Source organism: Chinchilla lanigera, unplaced genomic scaffold, assembly GCF_000276665.1.
Source record: "Chinchilla lanigera isolate Chin_1 unplaced genomic scaffold, ChiLan1.0 scaffold00017, whole genome shotgun sequence".
Lineage (NCBI taxonomy): Eukaryota > Metazoa > Chordata > Mammalia > Rodentia > Chinchillidae > Chinchilla > Chinchilla lanigera.
Genome location: NW_004955418.1, coordinates 26,231,632 through 26,248,309, shown reverse-complemented (window position 1 = coordinate 26,248,309; position 16,678 = coordinate 26,231,632).

The following is a 16,678-nucleotide window of genomic DNA, read 5'->3' as shown; positions in this document are numbered from 1 at the left end:
ATGCTTAACTATTTCCTTCATAAATGTATTGCAAACCCTTTGAGTTTAGGTGATAACTTCCATGAAGAATTTAGCCTGAACTGGTTTGACTCATATCACACCATCTTGCTCAGGAATAAAGCTGATCAACCCGTTGCATTTAGTACTGCTTTGAGTGGTCCTTTAAGAATACTGTAGAGAGTACAAAATGCTGATTCTTACTTCCCTATTTACTGTGTGGGTTCACTTCCTTTATTTTATTTAAGAGAAACTTTTTTATTATAACAGAAATTTTATTGGGCAGGTAGAATAGAATAAAGAAGAAATTCCACCAATTATGTTATTGCCTGAATTTCTAGAGTTTCACTGTACAAGGTTACTTATATGAGTGTTCATTTCATTAGATTTCATAATCATTTAAAGAAGTTTAATTTTATTAATCAGTGTGGTTTATCTAAAGTTTGTTTCACTTTCTTATTTTAAAATGCATAAAAGAATAGTAATATGTCACTTTGTGAGGAGATTCTTTAATCATTATTAATGTCTTAGAATTCTTACTGATGCAATATTCCTTGAGAGGAATCTATTTTGTCACTTCTTGAACAGTAAAGAGTTGGAGTAAAAATATCTCTCCTCTAAACATCACCTTAGGGATTCGAGTGTTCCCTCAGAACCAAGGACACAGAACAAAACCACCAGAAGAGTATAAAATTAGGAACAAATGCATTTCTAAGTGGCCCTGTAACACAAATGAGCTTCCATCATGGAGATTTGCAAAAGCACCTGATTAAATACCAGCCTGGGGGCCCATTCCACATAGCACAGGAAGAAGCACTTAATAGGAAGGAGAGCCCTTTGGGGTCCCTTGTGCATGGAGCATTCCAGGGAGTGCTTACAGGAAAGGCTTAGTAGAGGGTACTAGGAAGTAGACTTCAGTGTGCAAAAGGAAGATTTTCCTCACCAGAGCTGTCCAAAACTGTCGAAGGTGCCTGTCATGATCCATCTCCCTAAAATATGAAAACTCTTCTTATTCTGATATTTCCAGCAAAAACATGACAAAATAATTCTTTTGAAAAGAGGTATTCTACTGAGTAATATTCTTTTCTATGAGGTTAAAAATACCTTGCAAAATTAAGTATCATATTGTACATATTTAGCCAGTATTTTAAAATTCAACTATTGATTTAGGACTTGAAAGTAATTAAGTAGCTTTATGTTTCCCTGAAACATAAAGTATGTTTCAGGGAAAGAGATGCTGTACAATGATCTTTAAAACTATGATCCTCGCAGACATTTAACCTATTCTTTTGTTAAAATTAAAATAGCACTTTTGCTCTAAAATTAAATCAATGAACACTTTTATAAGATTTTAATTAATGTCTTGCATTATTTTTCTGCAATGAGAAAGTTGATATTATGTATAATGTATATAATTATGTGCAGGGTAAGTGTGTTTGAAGCAAAGAGGAGTAGTTTGATGTGGTATCTGGGCAGTATGTCATTTACTGTAAACAATCTTTAAAAATTAAAAATTATCCATATTTATTGATAACATTGAATATGATAGACATTAGAGAAGGGTAATATAATCAAACAATATAAGGAAACATTTGCTTATTTATTCAATTGTATTCTTTCTAAGGACAGTGGTATAATAATTTTAAAAGGGACAAAAATAATTAATATAACAATTAAATTAGCACATATGTGCCCATTGTTAAAATCTTCACATATCTCCTATGATTGCTACAGAAAAGACATGAGAAGTTAGAAGTGGGTTTTGGAAGAAATTAGGGAAACATCTTCAAAGCAGAAACATACGAAAAGATTAGGTCAAATTATTAGGCCTCAGTTCCTTAAACCTAGATAATTAAGTCATCTCAGCTCTGTGCTCTCATTTATAGAACAAGTGAGTTAAACTTTCAAGTAAGAATAGAAGCTAACAACAAACATAAAAACAATAACAAAATAAAGAAATCACAATAAAAACAAGTTAATTTATTCATGATATGCCTGAAGAGATGCTGTACTATGCATCCTAACAAGCCAAGAAAATGTTTACTATATTGTGTGTCAGTTTATTGTATGTGTCAGGTCGCTTGGGGCTAAGGATGCTTTAGGTTAAAAAATAAAATTAAAAAAATGAACAATAGCAAGAGTAACAGAGTAAGCATCTCCCTGGACTCACGGAGCTTGGGGGATTGTAGGATTTTATTTTATATTTACCTTTTCAAAAAATAATTGATTATCGGCCTTTTAACTGATACATACATTCTGTGTTTTGACAAAAAATGACTCATTTCAATTTGAAATGTAATTTTTAACTCTCTAGTTTAAATTGCCCTAAATATATATTATAATCATATGAATTTACAACTTTTTATGTTTATAAATATCATTTTTGTTTGTTTGTTTTTCCAATACCAGGAATAGAACTCATGACCTTGCGCTTTCCAGGCAGGTGCTGTGCCACGGAGCTAAATCCCCAGCCCCTATAAATATCATTTTAATACCTGGAAATGTATGAGTTTTGTATATTGTAATACAAAATTTTACGTGTATGTGGTATGTTTTCCTATGGTACTAGAAATTGAACAAGGGCTTTTGCCCTGAACTACATTTCCAGGGCTTTTCATTTTTATTTTTTTATTTTGAGACAGGGTCTCATTAAGTTGGTAAATTATCCAGGCTGGGTTTGAACTAGCAGTCCTCCTGCCTCGGCCTCTGAGAGTGTGGAATTACTGCCATAAGCCATCCAGCCTGGCTCATAACAAACACTTTCAGTAATCTTCTCCAAGAATAACACTTTCCTGGATTGCTTCCCTGTTCGCTGTCATTGCAGGTGCAGCCATCCTGCAGCAGACTCCTTCTCCCACCTCCTCCCACCTGAGACGGTCTCTATGCTTCCTGTGATCTATAGAACGGACCTAGGGTGATGCTGTATGCGTGCGTCCTGGACCGTGGCTCACAACAGGCCGTGGAGTCCCATCCGTTCATCCTGGGAAGCTGGGCCTCTAACGGCGAGAAGTGTAACCAAGCCTCCTTGAGGATGAGTCAAGGAGAGGAAAGCCTGAGGGCCCCAGCGGACAGGAGGCACAGCCATCCACCCACACGGGTGGCCGAGCCCATCTGAGCCACTCAGCTCTCAGGAGCCCAGGCGCGGCCCTCCCACGGGATTGCACAAGGTAGTAACTCCGCTAAGACTCAGAATGCCTTAGTAATCCACTAAGACTCAGAATGCCTTGCTACAGAGCGACAGGTAACTGTACCTTTCCTGAGTTTTGCTAGACCATAGGCGAGGGCAGGAGGAATTAGAGTGGCTGAGCATCAATTCAGAATTCATCGATTTTTTTTTTTTTTTAAATGACACCATAACCATGTAACTCTTCTCAGGTGCTCAGTAACAAAAAGGAAGAAGCTATCCGTCAGCCAAATGGGATGTGAACAGTTTTAATACTTGTTGAGGGTATATATTTAGTCAGTATTTTTGAATGAATAAAACATATACTGAAGAATGCCACTATCTCTGACTATAGCGCAGGATGTCTACAAAATAAGAGTGAGGGGAAAGCTGAAGGCAATTATCCTGTTAAAACAGAGATTCAAAAACCGCTTTAGTTAAGGAAATAGAAGAAACGTTGAATGATTCCAAAGTTGAATAATGATATATCAGACTCATTCTGTAATTCTCCAACAGCTGGAAGGGAGCTATTTAGGCTGAGGACTCCATACTCGCAGCACTTAGAACTCGCTTTGAAGATTCTAGATTATTTTGATGATTTAATACAGGAAATGTGGATTCCTGCTGCTATTTGTTTTCATTGTTTGATAGAAACCCATGAATATTTAACCAACATTTTATAGGTACACTGACTCTGCCGATTTACTTCTTTTCCAAGCAAGTGTTCTCTTCTTGTGGATATTAACAGCACATGATAGAATGACCTTCATTTCCAATTTTCCAAATGTTTTGAAGGCTGCTCCATGGAGGCACCCATTAGACTCGGCATCTCCCTCAGGCCTAGATGGAATCTCACTTATCACTGTGCTCCTGGGGCCAATAATTCGCAATTCAATGGCAGAAGGCAGTTATTTAATACATTTTGGCCCCTTGAATGAATGATTTGAGAATATTGGTTAAATATAAATATTTATAATACAGATTCTTATGAACTAAAGCGGTTTGACCTTCTTTATCTCTTTCCTATGACGCAATCAGAAAAATGTTGACTTGCATGATGTACCTGGGGAAAATGAAATACACAACATGATTACCTTGAATGACACATAGCAAGGGATAATATTTTCAAAAATCATGTATTCACTGTTTTATGTATTCATAGTATTGGCCACAATTCTAATTAGAAAAATACAAGCAGAAGAAAATTGGAGAAATTTCTTTTCTAAATGACAACGCTTACACCATTGTACACCATACTGGAAAAATTTGCACAAAAATCTGGAAGAAATGAAAAGGGAACCAACTATTTCCCGGCTGCTGAGGCCATGTCCAGGGCCACAGTGCCCGAGGTGGACAACTGAGAGCTTGTTCTTCTCTTGAGTGGCCCATGTCTTTGACCCCATTGAGTCTCAGGCGGGAAAATAGAAACATCCTGAACAGAGAGAGAGAAAAGCTTTCAGTGTCCATTATCTTTCACCAGCCTCTGACTTGGAAAGTGATTTCCCCTCTGGATAGGTGTTTAAATATTTTTTACAGACCATATTGATTTTCAGAAGTACTTTGTGGTTTTCTTGTGCAAGATGCACTTAGTACTAATGGCATACTTGCTCCTGTCCCAGATTTTGTAGAAACAGAACCCCCCACCCTTTTTATGTTTTGCAGAAATAAGATAGAAATACTTTTATTTTTGGAATAGACTATCTTTTCCTGTGTACTTATTTTTGGCTTCAGGTTTAACACCTTTTAGTATGCATTATTCAAAACAAGTTATCCTGGAAAATGAAACACTAAAAAGAATAAAAAGAATAACGATAACTAAAATGGACATGACTAAGTGTAATCAATAACTGTGAAAAAAATATGAGTATTATCTTGAAATGTTTTGAAACCAGCTAATTGAAATATGCATACACAATCTCTGATTACTGTATAAAATTTATCCATTTAAATTTTTTCCAAATAACTAATATATTTATTAACTATCTGAACACTAAAAAATAGTCTTTAGTAAATATGAGTGAATCATTTTATATGATTAATTTTGCTGTTTGTGAAATGTAGCACTTTTGATGTTATTGTTGTTTGCCAAGGATTGGATCCAGGGCCACTGCACTGAGTTATGTCCTTCTACTCCTTTTTATTTTTCATTTTGAGACAGGGTCTTGTTAAGTTACTCAGGCTGGGCTTGAAGTTGAGACCCTTCTCTTCTAGCTTCAGCCTCCTGGAGTGATGGGATTGTAGGCATGCACCACCAGCCCAGTTTGGCATAGTGTTTTTATGTAAGAAATCTAAGAGTTGATGATGCAGATACATTAACCACAACAAATGTATTCTCAGTTGTCACTCTGTAGAGTAATGCTTTCTGAGATTCCACAGGACAATGCCAGACTCTACTGCCTACAGTGGACTGACCTCCTAACCAACCAGACCAGTGAAGAATCCCATATGTACAATACCAGACTATCCTTCCAAAAATGAAGTAGACAGAGAAGTAGACAGAGAAGACAGTAGACAGAGAAGGCTGGTTGGCTTTCCTGTAGGAAGAAACCAAGTCTAATCCAGGTAAATAAGGGAGCCCATGCTGGGGACAGCAGGCTCACAGTAAAATGCTTTCTGTAAGTTTGAGATTATTTCACAGTTTTAAGAAATACAAAAAACTATAATTACAGAAGATTGTACTTGCTTACTAGCAACAAAATAAAAAGCAATCAAAATCAAAAGCTTAAAATCAGCAGCTAAATTATGTATTGAATATTGTATGCCAAGTTAAACTCCTCATGAAAGTGGACTTTTCCCAAAAAAATATCTGACCATGCTATGAAGTATTTGTTTAACTTCTATGAAGATCTTATAAACTGTGATTTATCCTGGATTTCTCTGTATTTTGAGGAGAGGAGGTTATTGGGCATCAAACTCACTATCTTGTGCTTGCTAGGCAGGCGCTGTGCCACTGAGCTATATCCCCAGCCCCAATTTCTCTGTAGTGTTGAGCAGTAAGGTAGCTAAGCAGCTCAAATAGCACCTGACTGAAAATGAGGAACAATTTTCTTTTGGTATGTAATGGAATCAGGTAACAGAACTGAGATCCCAGTTAGAGAATAATGTTTTAGAAACAACTTAATTATAATATTTGGCTTTCATTTTTTTCTTTTAAATAATCTTATTTTCTCTAGTATTTTTTGAGAAATAAAACAGTTACAGTGACTAAGGATTTAGAAGTTGGTTTGAAGTAGGCCATTGTAGGAGTACCGGTTTCAGTGACATAGACAGCGTAGATTTTCTTGTCCTGACTTGAATGTACTGTAGAGATACATGCACCATACTGCTATGTCTCTATTTATTTGTGACAGTGTTATCACCACAAATAAAGAGAACTCTTCAATCATCCTAAAAATAATTTTCAAGATGTATTACCACTTAACCATAGGACATACTGTGGATCTTAGATTTTTTAAGAAATTTAAAGTGATTTTATGTGTGTGAAAACAGGTAGGAAATGTAATAACTCATTTTTATTTATTTTTCACTTTACTACTTACCTAAAATATTTTAACATGAGAGTGAAAGAAGATGAAATAAAATGCACGGTGAGATATATAATAGATACTATGAGTTTGAATGGTGTTTATAAATATTTGCAAATGTAAGTGAATAAAGAAGTTCCAGTCAGTGAAAACTCCTTTTTATTAAGTAAGGTAAATTAAGTCTGTCTTTTCTTTTTCTAGCAAATATACAATCTTTCTTCCCTGTACCTTCAAAAGAATATTTTTTTCTGCACCAAAGCAATTGAGCTTGACTCTATTATCTATATATTTATTTATTTTTTGTCTAGTGGGATGTTAAAAGATAGGATATAAATAACAGCTTGGAGAATGTTGGTGAAATTGGATGTGCTCTTCTCACTTCTACCTGCTTCTATAAGAACATGCTTCTGACAAGTGTTGGCCAAAGGAAGAAGGGAATCTCATAAAACAGGCGTCAACCTGACCTGATACTTAGCCTCCAACCAATAAACCCAGCCCAGTTAGGCAAGCCTCAGCGTAGGAGCACATGTGGAAGCTAGAAATAAATGTGTTGTTTGAGGCACCTGAGACTCAGCAGTTCTTTATTACTCTGAGTGCTGGGCAGTGTGATAGCCCCAAGAATTGCTGGAGCCTCTGAAATGTCACACCACAGAGAAAGTAGACCTAAGGCCTGCAGAAGGAATAGAGGTTACTGAGTATCAGCTTAAAAAAGGAAGCTTATTCTTCCTCTTTTAAGCTAATACTTAAATACTACTACTTAAATACTACTACTCTGATACTATTCAGAGTGGGCCCAATACAATCATGAAGGCACTTTCTACAAGGTTATAGTAAGATTAGATGGCAGACAGCAAGAGCTGTGGCAATTTGAGAAGGAACCAGCCTGCTCTTACTGGGTTTGGAAATGCAGGAGGGCAGCTGTAAACTAAGAGGTGGAAAAGTAAAGGAAACAGATTGTCCTCAAGAAAGTCCAGAAAGTATTCTGCCTAACAGCACCCTGAGTGCAGCCTTGTGTTGGCTCTTTTAGAGCCCTGAACTTCAGAACTAAAAACAATACATTTGTTTTGTACTAGGCTATTTAGCTCTAGTAATTTGTAAAAGCAGAAGTCGGAAACATCATGTACATAAGAATAGTTAATAACACAGAAATTAGCACTTTATTTGTTATTTATTTATTTATTTGGTTTTTTTGAGTCAGGGTCTCACTATGTAGCCCTGGCTGTCCTCAAACTCACAGCAAACTGCCTGTCTCAGTCTCCCAAGTGCTGGGATTATAGGTGTGCGATACCATGCTCACAGAAATTAACACCTTAAATTGAGGAAATACCATAAAAGTGGCTTGGTAGCAGGCAAGTTAGTGAGAAAATTTTATAGGCATCTGGAAAAATTTTAAGGAACCACTATTTAGTAATTGTAAAATGGTGACTAGTATTATGTAATAGTGAACTGTTCTATAAAATTATTTTTTCATGATATAAAGACAGAGAATTATAATAATGTTTAGAGACTGAAGAAATTTGGAAGCAAATGTTGAAGGCATGAACTACTAGTAGTTAGTTAAGATGCTATATCAGAGAAATAAAATCAGAAAATAAAAGGTATATCAACAAAGTTAAGAGGAAAATAGAAAAACCAAATTTCAGACTTGCATGATGAGAAAATGTGAGCTGAATTTTTCTTTTCTGTCTTTCTTTCTTTCTTTTTTTTTTTTTTTTTTACCAAATCAATCTCTAATTCATTAAAACAGCGGCAGATAAGAACAAATTGAAGATAAAGTCAGTAAGACACAGCTTTAGGGCATATATTAAAGTAAGATTTGATGTTGCAGTTTTGTTAAACTTAAAATATTAAGAATATCCAGTTAATTGTTTAAATTAGAACTTTTAAAGTTATGTCTCTTAAAAAGGCTGATGTGATCAAAGTACTTGTAAATAAACCAAAACAAATGAGCATAGTTAAAGAAAGATAAAATCTGCATGTCAACTTCTCTATATCATATTTGCTCAAATTCTATTTTGGATGTATTCTCTGAAGTTATTTATTGTGTGTCAGTAACGTTTAAGCTTGGAGTTTGAATGAAATATATCACTTTACATATTGTAGGGGGTTCTTTTCCAATCTTTTAAAGGCCTTATAAAACAGGTATGAGCTCCCCTAAGCAGGAAGGGATTCTGCTAGTAGACCGCCTTTCGATTTGAACTGCAACTCTCTTCTGAACTCACAGACTGCTTGCCTATCCTGAAGATTGTGTGATTTCCAAGTCTTTAGCAAAATCATTCTCCCTGCTTCCATGTCCCTTCCTCTGTCTCTCTATCTCAAAAGACACACACACACACACACACACACACACACACACACACAAACACTCATTGTTTTTTCCACTGGAGAATATGGACTCATTGAGCATATCCATAGAAAACGACGGATGTGCCTTCTGGAAAGTAGATTTGACTGAATCAAATAAATTAGCAAACACAAAATTTGTGAGAGAACTCCAAATAGCCATACTATAACCCATGACTTACAGGTTAAAATGTCTCTTATGTGGAAGATAAAGCAGAAGGACAAGTCCTTGTGAAATGTCATGCATGGTTAGTAGTACATAAGCCTTGTGACAATAACAGCCCCAATCCATTTGTTGAACATTAAGATTTAATAGACCTCTTCTATGATTTCCCCAAATTTTAGCACGCATATACATGGAAATGTGGAGAGAGAGTGAATGAGAAAGTGAGTGAAAGGAACTGGGGATTTAGCTCAGCGGCACAGCTCCTGCCTGGCAAGAGCAAGATCATGAGTTCAATTCCTGGTACCAGAATAAAACCAAGGGAAAAAAAAAAAAAGAAAGTGAGTAAGAGTGAGAACGAGACAGAGAGAGAGAGAGAGAGAGCAAGAGAGCGATACACAGCTGTGAGGAGTTCCAGGTTGCATTAGTAATATAAATGAACTAAGGTGAGGTAAATATTAATCTGAAAATATTATACAGGAAAAAAAATCATGGATTATTATAGAATCTGTTATGAAGAAAAATTTTATATTCATAACCATATAGTTTTGTTTCAATCACTATTTCATATAATTATTTTAGGATGATAACTATGTATAAATAATTGAAAGAAAAGAGATACTTTCAAAGAGTTAAATGTTTAAATTTTCTAATGGCAACAAATAGATACCTCCTAAACTGTAAAATTCAACAATGATATAAGTATATCATTTTCTGTACATACAGGAAATACTACAACAAATCATTGAAATACTACAACAAATCATTTTGAGTACACTGGCTGATGAGAAACGTGCAGTAGATCAGAGGATGAACAGTAGCTTGCATAGGAATCCTCTCTTCAGTGTGAATGTTACACAGATTTTTTTTCTTTATACTATGCATTGAAATCACACTGTTAAGATGAAATTGAGTTGTATAAAATAAAACTTTCCCCAACATTATATGAGAGAATGCTCCCTCCTTCTGCATAGGTTCATTGAGAAGTCTATTAGTTCATCATATTTCTCTAATTCTTAAATTCTTAGTCCATCTTTTCCAGCTATATTTATTGTCACAAGGCATAAGCCTTGTATTTTTCTTCTATTTATGAACGAATTATTTTTCAGTCTTGATTTACATTCATCTTCAATAAAACTAGCATGGTTGCCATGTCCAACACAACTCTTGAGAAACTACCAAGGGAGGACTGTGAAGAAATGAGGCACGAGTCAAAATGCAGAAAGGTGAGGTCAGGTGGAACTCTCTCTCTTGTTTGGAGACAAGAACTGCCCAATGAACACAGTGTGTTTATTTATACACTCTGCAGATTGGTGCCGGGTGAAACCTTTCTGCCTAACAACCTGTTCACCTAGCTTGCCTCGGGTGCCTCCTGTTCTCTGGGCTGGCCTTGCTCTAGGCCCACACACATGATTGATTAGCTTATGACCCACAATAGGTCACAAGTAAATAATAAATTATTGGAATTACCTGTATGTGTGCAGAGTATTCATTGGTTTTGTACATTATATTCAGCATCCCAACACAATATCATGTTTATAACATGAAAAGTAAACAGAAATCTGCAGTTGGATCAATAAAATTGTCAGTTTTTCTTGGTGAGAGCCAGTACTGTTCTGGATTTGAGAAATATGGGCTGCATGTATAAGGAATGATGTTCAGAATACAAATTGTAATGTGAGGACTCACTTTTTAGGTAAAGTAAGCTAATTATAGATCTAGCTAGATGTGTTTTTCACTTTATGCAAGACAAAATACAAAATGGTAGGAGCATGTCTGTCTTAGTTACTTTCCTGTCTTTGCTGGACATAATACCCAAATCCAAAATTAAGGAAGATTTATTTAGCTTACAGTTTGTAGAGGTTTCAGTCCATACTCAGCTGGCTCCCAGGCAGAGTGACTTGGCACATGGGCAACTGTTCATGGTGGTGAAAGAGAGCAAATGCAACAAGAGCAAAAGGGGAGAAGTAAGCTTCTTTTCCCCCCTTATATTTTATGCAGGTTACTTGTCCTCGGTTGAGTGTGCACTCATGACCATAATCCCGGTACTAGACAATGAACCAAACCCAAACTCTAGATTCAACTGCCTCTGAAAAGCCCACCCCTCCTGACCACATGAGATTTTGGGGGGACATCTAGGCACAAGCCATAACAATGTCCTTTTATCCTTTGATGTACTGATACAGAAATAAAATTCTTGGGGGCTGGGGATTAGCTCAGTGGCACAGCACCTGACTGGCAAGCACAAGGTTGTGAGTTCGATTCCCAGTCCTGGAAAAACAAAAAACAAAACAAAACAAAAAACAAAAAATAAAATTCTTTATCAAAACATAATGCTCTACAATGATTAAAGGGAGAAAGAGAAAGAGTCAATGGCAAGAGAAACGAAAGCACATTTAAAACTTGAGGATCATAGGTCAATATAAATTTGTGACTGGGCCAATCCACTAACATATCAGTAATGAGTATTCCTGTGGTTGAGTCATTCTGTGGGATAGTAAGGATTTTACGAGGTTGTGCTCAGGATAGTCATTGAGTTAACTGAAGTCTTTATGAGTGAGCATAGAAACATAAGTGCTGATTAAAAACCTGGGAATGGCTAGATAACCCATGGAAAATTGCCTTTTAATTTCAAGAGACTACCCATAGACTGTAAAATTTTACACAGTACGACAAAAGTGAAAGTATTGTTACATTTTTTTCTTTTCATTTCTATCTTAAACTTTCCTGCAGGTCTACTTTATTTTGTGAAATTTACTTCCACTTGTAAGTACCCCACATATGAGATTTAAGTTTCTGGGTATGTAGCACTAAAACCTCACTTCTACTCTCTATTGCTTGAATGTCATGTGTCATAATACGAATTCATCCTAATTAGTATTTCTAATTTACTGTTGAACATCTCCAGCAAATAAACCTAATGTCTTCTGTTTGCTCATCATTTTCTGGACCGGAGGTTGCTCGAGGAGGAGAGAATGAATTAGAATCACCTGAAGGTTTATTAAAACAGACTATGGCCCCGCAGTCTCAGAGTTCCTGATTTTAGTGGTTTGTGATGAGCCTGGTTACATTTCCAACGTGTCCTCAGCAGATGCCAAAGAGGTTAATGGCAGTGGCACAGTTTGAGAATCCTGCTATGGATTACATGGGACTGGTTTTGATGATTTCAAAAAATAAGCCACTATCAATTCAGCAAGCATCTGTCAGATACAATTTTAGGGCCAGAGAGGTTAGGATTGAAAAAAGCAAGTCTCTGTGTTCAAGGATTATCAGATTTTAACTATGCTTTTTATTAATTTGTTTACCATATAAATCAAACATATAATCCCCAAATCTCTAGAACAGTACTCTCTGAAAAAAGTAGGATGTGAGCCAATTAATCAATTTTAAATATTTTTATAGCCATATTTAAAAATAAAAGTGTGAAATTAATTTTACTAATATATATGTGATTAATCTTAATATAGCCAAATTATTTTAACACACAATGTACATGACGTTATTCACGAGATCTTTTACATTATTTGTTTTTATGTTAAGAATGAAATAAATGTGACACTTACACTTAAATCGTTGCTGTATTTGGGCTGTTGACATTTCAACTTCCCAACATCTACATGTGGCTAAATGGCTGTCACAACGTGTAGGAGAGAGAACCAAGAAGTTATCAAGAATGATTTCACATCTTGGGGGTTTTAGCTGTGACACTGATGAAGACCTCCTCAGGCGTGTTTTTCTGACTGACTTCTCAGTGACGATCTTGTCTTTTATTCCTGACTTAGGTTTATTTCCACAGTTAATTGGGAAACTTCAAAAACTTCTTTTTGAAACTAGCATATTTGTTGATATCCGTTTCTTCTCTTGTCTTATCAGTTTAAAACTCAATGTTACTTTTATTCTCATTTTTTAAAAAAAGCTTATATAGTTTCTTGTATTTTTCCCTGAAAATTTTAATACTACTCTTACTCTAGAAAGAGCCCTTTTCAAGTAATATGTATCTTCTTACACTGTCTCAAATCTCTTTTATGTGCTATGTTCTCTTTTCCTCAAAACTTGTTTCATGGCTGTTCTGTACAGTGCTGTAGAGATGTAAAGCTCATCTGAAGCCCCTGCCCCCAAGACAATGCTATCTGACTCTCTTCTTTAAGCTACTTCTGATAGAAGCAGGCTTTCGTCCAGTATATTTCTTGTTCACAAGGTCCAGCGTTCAAGGGTCCGGCTGTCACCAGCACACAGTTCATTTACAATTACAGCTCCTCAGTGTCTTCCTTGTTTAACATTACTATATACTACAAGGAGCCCTGCTTGGGCTACACTGGCCCTCTCAGGAGTGGTGACAGTGGATATCCTTGTCTTGTTCCTGATTTTAAAGTGAAAGTTTTCAGTTGCTGACCATTTAGCATGATGTTGACGGTTGGTTTGTCATAGATGGCTTTTCTCAGAGTGAGGTAAAGATCATCTATTTTATTTTCTGTAGTGTTTCTTTTTTTTTTTTGGTTTTTTTCCGGTACCAGGAATCGAACTCATGACCTTGCGCTTGCCAGGCAGGCGCTGTGCCGCTGAGCTAAATCCCCAGCCCCTCTGTAGTGTTTTTATCATGAATGAGTGTTGGACTTTATCAAAAGTTTTTTCTGCATCTATTGAGATGATCATGTGATTTTTTTTTCATTGTCTCTATTGATATGGTATATTACATTAATTGATTTGCATATATTGAACTATCCCTACATTGCTTGGATGAATCTGAATTGGTCATGTTGTGTAATCTTCTTGATGATTTGCTGTTTTCTGTTTGTTGATATTTTATTGAGAATTTTTGTATCTAAATTCATTAGGGAGGTTGGCCTGCAGTTCCCTTTTTTGGTTGCTTTTTTTTCTGGTTTTGGTATCAGGGTAATACTTGCCTCCAGGAATGACTTAGGGAGAATGCCTTCTCTTTCAATTTCATTTAAGAGTTTGAGAAGAATTGGTGTTAAATCTTCTCTAAATTTCTTGTAGAATTCAGCTGTGAATCCATCAGGACCTGGGCTTTTCTTTGCTGGTAATTTTTTTATTATATTTTCAGTTTCATTGGCTGATATTGAGTTTTCTCAGGATTTTCATATCTTCTTGATTCAGCTTTGGTAATTCCTATGTATCTAGGAATTTGCCCATTTCCTCTGTGTTTTCCATCCTATAAGAGTAAAGATTGTTGAAGTAGGTATTGATGATCTTCTGAATTTCTATGTGATCTGTAGTGATTTCATTCCTTCCATTTCTTATTGTACGTATTTCTGTTTTTTCATTCCTTTTCTTGATAAGGTTGGCTAGTGGTTTATCAATTTTATTTATTCTTTCAAAAAACCAACTCTTTGTTTCATTAATTCTTTGTATTGTTTTCTTAGTGTATACTGCATTAATTTCTGCTGTGATCTTTATAATTTCCTGCCTTCTTTGGACTTTGAGCTTGACTTACTTTTCTTTTTTAGAAGCTTGAGGTTCAACATAATGTTGTTTATTTGTGTTCATTCTGTGTGTTGGTTTGGGCAGCTTATTTTGCAAGGGGAACAACATAATACAGGACACATACTTTATATGATTATTTATAAGTCACCCAAAGAGCAGTATACAAAAGAATGCAGGGAATCTGTCCACACACTAAGACCAAGGAATCCAGCTGAGGGCCTGGATCCCACAACAATGTCCTACATGAGTCGAGCTGAATACCCAGAGCTCATAACAGTGCCTCCCATGAATCCAGCTGGAGGCCCAGAACCCATGAGAACGTCTCATGCAGACCTGTTTCACGGATCTGCTGGGAAGGCCCAAAGGTCAGTGGTGAAATCTACAAAGTCTGTGCCAGCAGGAAGAAGGATCTGTGCTAGCAGGCTGAGGGATCTGCACTGGAGCCAGGAAGTGATGCTTAGAAGAACCACAACTCCCCCAAAAGGTACCACGGCCATCCTCGGCAACTGTGAGGTCCTGAGCTCCTCTGATGATCAGGATGGCCAAATTCCCATCAGGGAAACCAATGCAGCAAGCTTTTCCAGGAGGCTGGCAGTGTACCATGTTCCCCTCTGAAACCAGGAAGCCATGCTCAAAGTGAGGACCAGAGTTCCCCAAAGTGAACCAAAGCCATTCTCAGTGCCAGCGAGGTCCTGAGCTCCTCGGAGGATGAAAACAGCCAAGTTCATCAGAAAGCCAGCTCCCCATGGTCTCTCTCAGCTCCCGACAGCCTCTCTCAGCTCCCAACAGCCTGCTTCTTCTTCTCCAGGTCTGCCTCTTATGCTGCTGGCAACAGTCCTCAGGTGGCCTCCCACACCCAGCACCACTCACTCAGTTCAGCTGGGGGTTATAAGTTGACCACCAGTTATCAATCCACTACATTCTGTTTTCCTGGTGTAGGAATTGATTGCTATAAAATTCCGTATGAGGACTGATTACATTGCATCCCAAAGGTTCTTGTAAGTTGTTGCATTTTCATTTGATTGTACATATTGTCTAATTTCTTATTTAATTCCTTCTGTGACCCATTGCTTGTTCAGGAGTGTTATTTAATTTCCATGGTTTGAGGGAGTTTTGTGATCTCTTTTGTCATTAATTCCAATTTCATTGCACTATGGTGTGATAGTATGCATGGGATAGTTTTAATTCTTTTGCATTTACTTAAGCATGTTGTATTGGCTAGTATGTGGTCTATTTTGGAAAATACCCCTTATGCAGCTGAGAAGAATGTGTACTCTGATGTTGGGTAGAACACTCTGTAATGGTCTACTAAGTCCATTTGTTCACAAGTTTGGTTAAGTTATGTTATTTCTTTGCTGATTTTTTTGTCTAGTTCATCTATCTCTTTGTGACATTGGAGGTTGAAGTCCCCTGTTATAATTGTGTTACTGCTTGTTTGATTTTTCATGTCAATTAAAATTTATCATGTAGTTGAGTACTCCTGGATTTGGTGCATAGATATTTATGATTGTTATCTCTTCCTCTTGCAGTTTTCTCCTAATAAGTATGTAGTGACCTTCTTTGTCTTGATCATTCTTGCTTTGAAGATCACATTGTCTGCAAACAGAATAGCTACCCCTGCTTTTAATTATGTTCCTGCCACATGGAGTAGTAGTCTCCATCCTTTGACTTTCAGTCTATGAATTTCCATTTAAGTTAAATGTGTTTTAGTATACAGCATATTGTTGGATTTTGTGTCTTGATCCACTCTCTCAGTCTGCTTCTTTTGATTCATGATTTGAGACAGTTTACAGTATGATATGTATTGGCTTACCATTGTCATGTCATTTTCTTGATGTTGGTTCCTTAATTTCTCCCTCTGCTGAAGTGCTTGCTCTGCTTGGTGGTTCCTTTCTACTGCTGTTCTTGAAATTATGGTCATATTTATCTCTTTCTACAGCATCTTTTTGTACTCTTCTTAGGGTTTGTCTGGCACTCGTGAATTTATTCAGTTGTTCTTTGTTGTGGAAATATTTTATTTCTTCATTAATTTTGAAGGATAGT